The following is a 13,271-nucleotide window of genomic DNA, read 5'->3' on the forward strand; positions in this document are numbered from 1 at the left end:
CAGTAGTTGAGACAGATTATTTCCTTCTCTCTGGTACCTGATGGAACTGTTCACTGATAATTGAAAATGATATGTGGGCAGTTAGCTGTAACAAGCAATACTCTATTACATTTGTAGAGGCTAGCAACGACTTTAAAATAGAGAAAAATACCAAGCCAAAACAGGATTTTGCTATAAGTATTTTCTTTAGGAAGCAGATTGCCACTCAGAGTATCATGGCTTCCATTTTTCCCAGAACTCAAGTGGCTAGTTCAAGCATCTCACTCATGTATTGTAATATACACTTTCCTCTATGTTCAATCATATTCACTTCAGTAATTCTGCATTCTGGATTAGATACTTTCCCCTCACCCCTTCTAGAACAATATTTCTCAATATTGGCTGGGGAAACCTGAGAGTTGAAGTCCACACATCTTCAAGTGGCTAACATTTGCTTATGTTGGTGCTTCCTAAATTCAGGATCTACTATGAAAATCCCACTGGGTCTATGTACCTCTTTTAAACAAAATGACACCATGAACACCTCCATTCAGAGAAAAAGTTTTTGTTAAAAAATAGAGGTGAAATCTTCCTAAACCTTCCTTGAGAAAGAGCCCTCTCCTGGTTGTGAACAGAGCTGTTTTGTTGTTAAGTTACTCCAATTTATAGAGAGAATGAATTGAAACTGTGAATCTGTACTTCAGTTCCTACCATGTTCTTTTAGAAACTAGAACAAAAACAATCCTGAACAATCTTGTTAAGTTCCCCCAACCCCACCAATTAGTTCAACAATTAGAGGACCATGAAATTCATTTCTTTTCCTTCCTAATGGAGGAATTTATTTATCAATCCATTTGTGAAACTTCATCTACTGTCTGAAATCAAAAACACTTAAGACAATTAAGAGAACTATGTACCTATGTTTACTTACATTTATAAGTAAGTAGAAGGTTTATTTAAGATTAAGTTGGCCATTTTTAGCTGGTAGGTTGCTTAGAGTGCAATCATTAAGCAATTACTTACTCCTACCCCCATCCCAATTTTTGCAGTTCAAATCTTCTCCTAGGACTCCATATCTGCTTAGAGAATGTGTAGAGAACACAGCTATCTATTGCCCCCAATTCCCCTTTCTGATCTTCTCCACCTCATGTTACCCTTGATCATCTCTTTCCATTTCCTCCCACTCTTTGTTGTTTTTCTCATTGGTTCTCTTTCTGCTGCTTCTCATTTATCTATCTTATTGTTGGTTTTTTTGCTGTCTCTTGCACATATATTTGTCTCTCTTCCCAAAACCATGGTCTCCTTTTCCTCTAGATCTCACAGATCCTATTATCTGCCCATCTTCCTTACATACTTCTCTACTGCATTTTTTCCTTTTCATTTCATCTGCTTTTCTTGCCTCTTTCTTAGCTCACTATTCCTTGTTGCTTGTCTTATAGCTACTTACTTGCTCTAATTTGCCTTTCACCTCAGTGATTTCATCGTTGTTTTTCTTCCCACTACCTCTTACTTCTTTTCTCAAAGGTTCTGTGGGGCTTGTAAAAAAAAAAGATGGCGATTATAATGGTATTGGAGATATTTTAAAAAACCAGGTAGAGTTTCAATTTCACCATCACCATCCTGACTATTTTTGACCATATTCTGTAGACGCTCTTATCTCTTCTGGTTCATCTTCTTGTACTTTGGTTTCTCCTCTTCATATGGTCTCTATCAGTGGTGAGTTGCCATTTTTTTACTACTAGTTTACTCGTGCATGCACAATGCTTCTGCATATGTGCAGAAGTGTCTGAGTGGGCAGAGCCTCCTGCCACCGCCACTACTGGTTCGCCTGAACCAGGCCAAGAGCAACCCACCTCTGATCTCTATTAGTCTTTCTTCTTCTCTAGAAACTCTCCCTTTCTTATACTCTCTAAGCTCTCCTCCCCCTTTTTAACACCACTGTGGGAGTCACACTTCAAAATGCGATAAGCCACTGCAGATGTTTTTGGCATCTCTTCCACTCTGCCTCTTATATGGGGCTATAGATTTATGTCCCAATGGCCCATGTGGTTTTTATTGCAGAGATCAGGTTTTAGATTGGCAAAATATTTCCAAAAATATTGTATAGGGCAATATGAAAATGAAATTCAGCATCATTTCATTTACACATAATCAAACTTAGATATTACTATATCAAAATTAAATATACTTGTAAATATGGCAACGGGATAATTATTTTGTGTGGTATATGCATCTGCAACGAAGAGTTAACAGAAAGTTAATAGAAACATTTAAGATGTCAGTTTTTTATTTTCTTTTATTTCTTTTACTCCTGCTGGCTTTCAATTCCTGTTTAGTCCTTTAACCTTGATATACATAATAAAGACTTTTTATTGAATCAATACTTTCATTTTGACAGGAAATGTAGCTGCTAGTACAAGCCAACCAACCACATAAATTGTTAACAAAAATTTAGATTTATCATTTTTCTTCTCCTAAGTAAACTGGCACAGATTTCGTCTTTGAAGTCAAAAGATGGTAGCAACATATCAACTTTCCTCAGGCATATGGGAATGAGACAAGCAATTGGGATTGAGATGGAAAGTGATCCTCAATTGAAGGAGCCAGAAGGGCCAGCCTATCATATCCCAGGGCTGCATTTGAGTATGTGTGACAGTACACAAATAATCTTATACTGGCAGAAATTTTAATTGCCCTCATTCTTAATTGCTTTATACTACATGGCTGGAGTTTTCTCAAACATATGAGTGATTTAGCAAAGCTCTTATAAATAATTGTTTTTCTTAAAAATAAAGATATCCTTGGGATGTATCAGAGCTCTACAAAGTGGAAGTAGCTGAGTAGTTGATGTGGTTGATGGCATACAAAGGATTGCCAGTCCTGGTTGTGACCTATTAGAAAGATGTTCTACAATCCTATATTATAAAAGTTGTTATAGAGCTGTTTCTGACGTTATCTACTCTATGATGTGCTGTCAAGTTTAATTCTAGTTTAAAGATAAATAATTATAGTGTTGGGAACAGAGACTTTGAGATCACCTAATAGCATTTGGTACATGGTTAGCATTTGATGAGAGTATGATGTTTTTATTTATGCTTATCAAAGATTGATTAAATGTGGCCATAGGGAGCAAAATCATAAAATTACTGCAATTGATGGATACAATCTGATTAAATTTAATATTTGCATATAAAGATCATAAAAATTCATAATTTCTACATAAATTTTTAGCATTTTCCTTGAGGTCTCATAAGCTGTAGAGGTCAGACCACTGGCATCTGAACAGGAGTTATCACAAGTTTCACAAACAACCATAGTTGCCTATGTCACTGCATGAGATCAGGCAATTGTGCAACAGCATCAGATGGCTGAAAATGTTGCTTATCATGGAATAATATAATTATTTCTAGACTTGCATTCTCTACATAAACTAGAGTATTCACGATGCATGCAAATCTGATCCTCTCTTGGAGTTATTAATGCAGTCCTTTGCTTTTTTTTTCCTGAGTGACTTCTATGCATTCTAATGGTAATCACCAGCTCTTGAGCAAGCGAAAAAGTAAATAAGTAAAAGGTTTCCAGCCCTTTTTGCAGAGCTGCATTCTAATGTAGTAATGAGAGCCATCAGTGGTGCTATCCTTACTGTTTTAATGAGGGACAAGTTAAGGGAAACAATCAGTGGATTCTACCAGGTTCATTTCCCCTCTTGCCAAGCGTCATTGGACAGTGGGTAAATAACCATCAATCATTCTTTCTAATATGTGGAGTGAAACAATGTTGGACAAATGCAGGCAATACTTCAATGGCACATTTAGTGCCCTATCAAGTTTGCCAGCCAATAGATCACAGGCACATGAATACCTGTAACCTGTCATTTGAGTGATTTATGAATAAGAATCTTTGAGTGCTAAATGCATGCTCAAAAATAGGCTAGATGACAGGATGTAGATGCAAAAGAAGGTCCTAGGCAAGGGAAAACTCAATAACAAATGAGCCCCAATCTGACCAGTAATGCAAGGAAATGGCAGTGCTGGTAGTAGGTACAATGTTGTCTTTATGACTGGCAGCACCCAGAGGAAGCTCATAGATGGCCATGGAGCCAGAATGAATTAGTACAATGGTTCTGCATACAAAATGGTGTTTCTCAATTTCAGCAACTTTCGGATGTGTAGACTTCACATCTACCAGAATTCCCTTGCCACAAAATGCATCTTGAATGAATACTTGGTCATTACCTTTGCACAATATAATACATATGGTGTGAGTTCTCCATATTGGCTGGGGAAATCTGAGAATTGAAGTCCATGCATCTGAAAGTTGCTGAGATTGACAAATGCTGCTCAGAATAATAAAAGCAGTAATCAGGGACTGCCAGTCAAAAAAAACTCTTTGACAGAATCACTGGAAAAGCTGCAGTGCCTTAAATGGTGACAGAACTAGCATCCTTCAGCTGGCAGACTCTGGCTCTTTTTCATGTTTTAAGACAATCTTCTTTGCAGCATAATATTAATGCTTTGTCAGGAAGTGCTGGCCCTTTTTTTAAACAGAGCCCTGGTACTATTTCTAAAAAACACTGAACACTGTGATTATAAGTTGCCCACGTAAATTCTGACAAGTGCATTGGAAAGCACCAGCAGGCATTAAGTGGGCAGAAGCCTTGGAGAAACTACTGTAGTGTCTGGTTTTTCCTTATTCCTTAAGTCTTATTATCTCAGTGACTTGAAGGGACCAGGAGCAAGCTGATGGAAGCCTAAAGTGGCTGATAGGAGTAGATCATATCTCGCTCCTCATCACATCACTGTGAAAAATGCTAGCTCATCATATTTCAACCCTAGCAACTTTAAGATATGTGGGCTTCAACTCCCAGAATTCTCCAACCACCATGAGCTTTCATGTAACTGAGGTGCTGAAGTCCACATATCTTAAATTGCCAAGGTTGAACAATGTTATATTATATCATGTCTATGGCAAGAGAAGAAGAAAAGCACCGCTTTAAAATTGAGGCATTTGGAGATGACTTTAGGCTGTCTTTCTGTAGGCTGGTGCAAGACAAAAAAATAAGTGATGAGAATATGGCTTTAAAAAAAAAATCTAGGAATTGTTTGTGCTACAGTTAGGGGGACATGAGGATGGCACTTAAAAAACTTGTAGGTACTTTAGGCATCAAGATTGTTTTTGTTCTGCCAGACCTCCTTCTTTTTTGTTTTGTTTTTTTTCTTCCTTTCTCCATAATTAAACAGCAGCAGCTAGTAATTTGGCTTTGACACTCTGGGTGGTAAATGAAGAGAATTCTGCCCTTTCACGAGAATGGGAACCCATTTGGAAGAGGGTGGGCATATCAATCAGAAAGGAGGGCTAAAGGAAGAATAAAGACCCAGAGTTCCTGGTAAAAGAGGGAGAGGGAGGGAAAAGGTTATATATATATATATATAGAATATGGGGAGAGAGACCTTGGACATAACTATGGGTCAGAATATATGGCTATGCCAGAAGAAAAGTATTTCATTATGATAGCACGGAATGGAATGTTTTTAAATAAAATATCAGTAAAAGTGGGAAGGAAAGAGAGGGGGGGAAACTAGCTGCGGACTAACTGTACATAATATGGTTGAATTCACAAACACAATAAAGCATAGACCTAGGTTCACAAAAACAATTTTTGTGTTCCCAAAGCTTGTTGTACATCTGAATAAATTTAGCAGTTGTGTGGTAATCACATACTTTTCCCTCCCTCCCAAACTCTTTTAAAATATTATTTTGTCCATACCATTACTTTAGCCTTCCATTTTCTTCCCAAGGAAGTTACCAATGGACATTTACATATGTAAACTTGTCTGACAGTTCAAATATTGCAATAAAAGGTTGGGTTGACTGTATTGGGTGGGGACTAACCAATTTCAATTTATTCAACAAAGCACCTGGTTAAGCAAATTATGATGTAGTATTGCATACTAGGATTGTCATATCTATATCAAAAATATCCAGATTGCTACTAGGGGGTGCCAAAGAGGCAAAAACTTTTTGCTGCTCATATTCTGAAGTTATATGTATATGAATTGAAAAAAGTAGTACTGTATTTTTGATTTTTTTTTCTTTTACAAGAAATTTAGGGGGCGCATAACAGGAATGCACAGCCTATAAAAATTCTTGTACCTCGGGTGGTAGCACCCAAGGCCAGTGGGTAAGGTGAAAATATTAAGAACTCCATAGGTGGTGCCATCTTGTTTTTGCCTTTTGCGCATGTGCAGAGCAATTTTGTTACACTGTGCCAGTGGTGGCATACTGGTATCTGCTTGGAGCACCAGGTACCATTCCAGTAAGGTGCTCCAGAGGGCCCACCCACCCACCTGCACTCCTTACCTGTATTTCAGCTGTTCAGGGCTTCTGTGCACAGAGCATACGGCAGCTGCATGATCCTCTGCTGAGCAGCTGGAGCGTCGCAGAGGGCCACGGGCGGTAAGTATGCATGTACGTGCTGTGCACATGCTGCGCACATTCATGTGGTGGATACCTGGCCCTGTTACATCGTACCGGTTGCAACAGGATCCGGAACCCACCACTGTACTGTGTATGTGCACGAAGCACGTGCAGCGTGTCCCTGAGCAAATTGGCAATAGTGGTAGCCAGAACTCACCCCTGGTGTGCCCCGACAAGACAACAAATCATTCACCCTTCCTTCATTCTAAGATTCCTCCCTCCAAGTTATGTGACCAACAGTGGCCGCTATGTAGCTTGCTTAGTTGAATAAACATATATGTACTACTCAGAAATGTACTGTTGCGTCCTCCTGACACAGCCGGCAGCCAAGCCATGCCTTGCAGAAATCCGATTGGTCCAGGTGCAGCTGGCTGCCGGCGGGAGAATCGCGGTTCTCCCATTGGCCTGCCGCCTGACAGCTATTCGTATAAATAGCTGTCAGGCAGCGCTGTCCAGCGCGCGTGTTCTGAACTGTTCTGTTCGACTACTTCTGTTAATAAAGGTTCAGTAATTTACCTCAGCGCCTCCGCGTATTTAAAACCTGGTGATGAGGATGAGCGACGTTGACCCTGTGCACATCCCAGCCATTGCTGCCGCTTCTTCTTTCTCACCTTTCCGCCCTGAGGCAGAGAATTGGGATGCCTTCCTGGAGAGATTCAAAGTCTTCCTTCAAGCCCACAGACTCAGTGACCTTCCTGAGGGACGGAAGAAAGGCGTTTTCCTCCACTATTGCGGGTGGAGATGTTTGCCACCGCCTGCGCCCTCTCTGCTCCTTCACCGTCACACGCCATTCCCTTCGATGTCCTTTTGTCCCGCCTGAAGGTTTATTATGAACCGGCTTCCTCCCGATATGCCAGGCGGCAACATTTCCGTCACTGTATCCAGCGGGAGGGCCAGTCCATCACTCAGTATGTAGCGGCTCTTCGCACCGCTGCCATGGACTGCGAATTCCTCGACTTAGAGGATGCTCTCTTGGAGCAATTCATCTATGGCCTCCAAGACTTGAATCTCCACCGCCACATCCTGTCTATGAAGATCGCCGTTGACGAGGCTCGGGCGTACGAGATGGCCGGCCAGTCCACGCCAGATCTTCGCCGGTTCCCTCCCTTGGTCACGGCGTCTCTTCCTCCTTCCATCCATTGCCAAATGACCCAGGATGAGCCTCGGTCCAACTTCGACTTCTCTGTCGATCAACTCCGGTCCCTCTCATTCAAAGACGCTGGGGCCTGTCTCAGTTGCGGCGGCTGCCATCCGCGTTCCTCCTGCCGGTTCCGGGCAACACTTTGCCGCCAATGTGGCAAGAAGGAGCACATCACCGCCGTGTGCCACTCCCCTGCTTCGACATCGTGGCCTGCCAGAGCTCCTGCCGGCCGCTGTCCTGCATCCGTGCCTTTTTCTTCTTCCCAGTGCTATGCGGTCTTGGAGCCCGAAGGGCTCACACCCGACTGGCTGCTAGACTCCGCTTCGACTGCTTCAGGGGGCTGGGGTAAGATGCACCTCCGCGTCTTACTCGCCGGCCGCCCTTGCAACATGGAGCTCGACACCGGATCCTCGAGGTCCATCATCTCATGGGACATGCTTAGAAAAATCTTCCCCCACTTCAAGCGGGAATGACTTTCTTCCGCCCCTTGCCACCTCCGGGACTATCAGGGGACTTCCATTCCTGTCCTTGGGTGCCTCACACTGCTGGTCCAGTATGGCCGGTTCCAGGGTCCCTTGCCCCTCATCATGATCAGGAACTCCTTGACCTCTCTCCTGGGGCTGGTTCTGAGCCTTCGGCCTGTCCATTGCTGGCGTAAATTCCCTCAGGCTGGCCTCTGATCTTGACCTGTTGGTTTCAGAATTCGCTGATGTGTTCAGCGAGTCCCTAGGCTGTTATAAAGGCATTCCCATTTCCCTGAGTCTCAATCCCATGGTGGCCCCCATTCGGCTTAAAGCTCGCAGAGTGCCGCTGGCGCTGTGGGCTAAAGTCAATGCTCATCTCCCAGGGCATTCTAGAACCAGTGGATCATGCCCCTTGGAGACTCTTATCATCCTGCCCCTGAAATCAGATGGCTCCCTGAGGGTCTGTGCCGACTACAAAACCACAGTCAACAAGGCGCTGCAGGCCCACCCCTACCCAGTGCCCATTGTCTCTCAGCAATTTTTGGTACTGTCAACCATGATATTGTACTAGACAAGAGGTGGGTTGCTCCCGGATTGGCCCTGATTGGGCAAACCAGTAGTGATGGTGGTGGAAGGCACCATGTGTTGCGCGCGCACAAGCATGAGCAAACCAGTAGCACCAGATTTGAAACTCACCTCTGTACTAGACCACCTGCAAAGGTTGGAAACTGGGAGAATCTTTTGCTCAGTCTCTCAATCTGTTGTGATGGGAGCGGAGAGGTTGAACAGTAGCCCCTGAAGTCTGAACAACTCCACACACAGACACTTTTTAGCTCTAGTTGGAGCCACTAAGAGAGATCATCCAAATATACAAGACATTGTATCATAAGTACAGCTACTCAGTTATAGACTCTTCCAGATTGAGAGGGACATGCTGGTTAGTATACTATCTTGGTGCTTGGAGATTGTGAAGGTCTGGATTAACAGCTTCATACTGAAGCCAAGCAAAGCAACAGTGTTGCTTGGCATCCAAAGAGAACACCAGTATGCAGTGTTATCCCCTGGATAGACAATCTTTATCCACTCAGGAGCAGGTCCATGATTTAGAAATCTTTTTGCAGTCATGGCAGACATTTTAACAGTACATAGGGTTGTCCCTAGGAGGCCATATGGTTGATGTACCAATTATGTCCTTACCTGTTTCAGGAGCTAGAGACAGTAACCTATGGTCTTGTTACTATAGTAATGAGCTTTACATACAGCCAAGAGCCATGGTGGTGCAGTGGTTAGAGTGTAGTACTGCAAGCTACTTCTGCTGACTGCCAGTTGCCTGCAATTTGACAATTCAAATCTCACCAGGCTCAAGGTTGACTCAGCTTTCCATCCTTCCGAGGTCAGTCAAATGAGAGCCCAGATTGTTGGGGGCAATATGTTGACTCTGTAAACCGCTTAGAGAGGGCTGTAAAAACACTATGAAGCAGAATAGAAATCTAAGTGCTATTGCTATTGTTATTACATAGGACTGTCTTTAAAGACTTCCCACAAATTACAGTTAGTTCAGAATGCAGCAGCCTATGTCTTAACTAGTTTCAGACACTGGTAGTATTTTACACCAATATTGTAATTATCCTCTAATTAAATTGTAGCATTGTTTTTTGAAAGGAAATGCAATCAATAATATACAAACCATTAGTTATAGTAGTGTGTCAACTGAAGTACTATATAAGAGTTTAGTCTCCTGTATCGTGTGTGTGTGTGTGTGTGTGTGTGCGCGCACGCGCACACGTGCATGCGCGTATCCATCCATCCATCTCTGTCTTATTTTCAGGTAAAGAATTGTAGCCTTCATCACTGACTGAGTAACTGCCAAGTGAAGGTATAAATTTAAGTGCTTGATATTTCAAACATTACAGATTCTGATATATATTTTGTGCCGTTAAAAATACATTATAAGACCATTATTTTTCTGTTATTGCCACTATATTTGAAGCATATGAATCAGGGCTATTCCAAAATAAACTTTAATCAATGTATTGAAGAACATCATAATATCTAAGTATGTGAAGTTTAAAAAGCAATCCTGGAATGAGAATTAAAATTTTATTAGGGATTACATACATTTTCTTTTCCTGTTTCAAGTAATTTTTGCATTCTTGTTATGAAATATCTTGTCTGGTTATTTTCATTTAAAAAGTTTAATTCATCCATTTAAGTATTGTACATTTTTCACTGGATTTATCACCATCTGCTTCAATTTAGATTAATTTGTGATTAACTAAAATGGTAACAGACTTCTTTCCATAGCAGCCACTGCCATAGTTACTCTATGAATCTCTCAAACGTCCTTAGATAGCATATAATTCTACATCATTTAAGAAGAAAATTACCATTAGAGTACATGTAGATCAGTGGTGGGATTCAAATTTTTTACTACCACTTCTGTGGGCGTAGCTTGGTGAGTGTGGCAGGGAAAGGATACCGTAAAATCTCCATTCCCTCCTGATTAGCTGGGACTCGGGAGGCAGAGAATAAATGGGGGCGGGAGGCAGAGAGAGGAGGCATTTACCGGTCCTCCCAACTACTACTACAAAATTTCCACTACCAGTTCTCCAGAACTGGTCAGAACCTGCTGAATACCACCTCTGATATACATACATAGAAATAATTGAAACTAGGAGGTTTAAAGAGTACTGCTGAGAGAATGTTTTTGTACCTCAAACTTGAAAAAGTGACAGATAACAAAACGCTAATACTCAGAGCTATCACTTCACTGCATTATATTTTTTTCAGAACAAATTAAAGTAAAATTAAATTTTGTTCATTTGTTTCAATTTTCCATTCCTTCAGAAAGAAATGCACACCTGTAAATTGTAAAAAAGAGTGTAAAATATACAAGCAGATTAAGAGAATTTATGTGTGCATATACTCAGATGTGAACAAAATGCCTAATTAGAATAGCATTTGTTAGGAATTCTGGGAGTTAAAGTCCCAAAACATCTGGAAGAAAATGTCTTTTATATCTTACGTTTTATATTTTACCAATATTCACTTGTTAGTGCAAATGGCAAAGGTGCCATATGTAACATGTGACTTTGTTGCTTGAGTTGGTTAAGTTAATGGAAATGGTAATTTTGTGGGCTATTTCAATTCCCCAAGTAAATAAACATTGGTTTAAGTATGTATATAATGTAATTTCAAACATTTTTATTAATGGCACTTTAATAATAAAATCCCAGTAATAAAATCTGATTTTTAGCAAAGAATATTAGATTTGAACTGTGAACATTCTTATTTATTGACTTGTTTATTTGCTTATTTCTAAGATTTATGTCCTGGCATCCTCAACCCAAAGACGAAAGCTAGTGAACAATATAAAATGCAACTCAATACAAGAATAATGATACAGTAGTAACACTGAATTCAACTCAAGTTCTGCTGTGCTGCCTCATAATGGGGAATGGGGAGGGTGTTCCCATGAGGAAGTGAAGAATGCCAGGAGTGTGTGCAGAGTAAATATTCCCCACAGGGTCACTGAAGGCATAAAGAACATCTCAGATGCTCAGTTAAAGCAAGCAGGCACCCATATCAGATAACAGCAATATTGGAAGATCTGGAGGCACAGTATTTTACCAAGAAAGCCACCTGGACAGCCAATATAAAGTGATTAATGATATAATACTAGATGAAATGCACATGCACATAGAGATATGAAGAATTTGTGAGTATGAACAGTATTTATCATGCGGTTAGGTTAAAACCTTCTGAATGCCTAGTTGCAAATCCTGCCATGCAGGAAAATAAAATCCATCTCTGCAAAGACAGAATTTAATAACAGAATAACAGAGTTGGAAGGAACCTTGGAGGTCTTCTAGTCCAAACCCCTACTCAAGCAAGATACCCTATACCATTCCAGACAAATGACTGTCCAATCTTTTCTTAAAAGCCTCCAGTGATGGAGCACTCACAACTTCTGAAGGAAAGCCATTCTACTGGTTAATTGTTCTCACTGTTAGGAAATTTCTTCTTAGTTCTAGGTTGCTTCTCTCCTGGATTAGTTTTTATCCATTGTTTCTTGCCTTGCCTTCTGGTGCCTTGGAAAATAGGTTTAGTTTAGTTTAGTTTTGGTTTATTTGTATGCCGCCCTTCTCCAGGAGGGACTCAGGGCGGCGAACAACTCAAAGGGGAAAGGGAACATAAACAACAGTACACATAATTAACTGACCCTCTCCACTACGTTGTGGCAGCCCTTTGGATATTGAAACACTGTGATCATGTCAACGCTGGTCCTTCTTTTCATTAGATTAGATGTAACCAATTCCTGCAATCATTCTTCATATATTTTAGCCACCAGGCCCCTAATCATGTTTGATGCTCTTTTCTGCGTTCTTTCCAGAGTCTCAACATCTTATGGTGATGCAATATTCTACGTGAAAACATGGAATGTATAAAATACAAGTGTGATTGCTCAATATAATGAAGGATGAAACAAACTGGCTACACATTGACATCTTAGACATGAATTGGACACTTTCAGCCAGAAGATTACTATTTACTACTCAGGACATGGAAAACAAAGGGAAGGAAAAAACAAAGACAGTAGTTTGGTACAATGCAATGGATGACTGAATAAAATTTTGCAGACAGCATTTTAATATGAAAATTATCCGATTTATTCTTTCACCACTGATGTAGAAGAGGTTGACATACTTTATGATCAACTTTAGTCTGAAACAGACAGAAGGAAATGCTGCTTGTAGATTAGAATATCAAAGTTGGAAATAGTAAGAAGGAAAATATAGTTGGATCATGCGATCTAGAAAGCAGACAGAAAAAAGGAGAAAAGCTAATTAGTTTCCCCATTGCTAACACAGATTTCAAATAAAAGATACCTGCATACATGGACATCACCAGATAGGAGTACACAGAAATCAAGTTCATTATATTATTGCTTGAAAGTCATGGGAGAATTCAGAATAGCAGCAAATAAATGGCTAGGGACTAGCTGTGTGGAACATATGTGTACAAATTCCAAGTCAAGATAAAGTGAAAGAACAAAATTAATAAGATTCTACAATCTGCTCTTGAGTATATACCCATGTTGAAAACTACAGGTAACTAGAGAAACTATGTGATAATAGTTGCAATCACACATTTAAAGCCTTGGAAACTAAGAAGAGACTCAGACCGACTTCACCTGATCTCTGGTGCAT

This window comes from Thamnophis elegans, chromosome Z, assembly GCF_009769535.1.
Source record: "Thamnophis elegans isolate rThaEle1 chromosome Z, rThaEle1.pri, whole genome shotgun sequence".
NCBI lineage: Eukaryota > Metazoa > Chordata > Lepidosauria > Squamata > Colubridae > Thamnophis > Thamnophis elegans.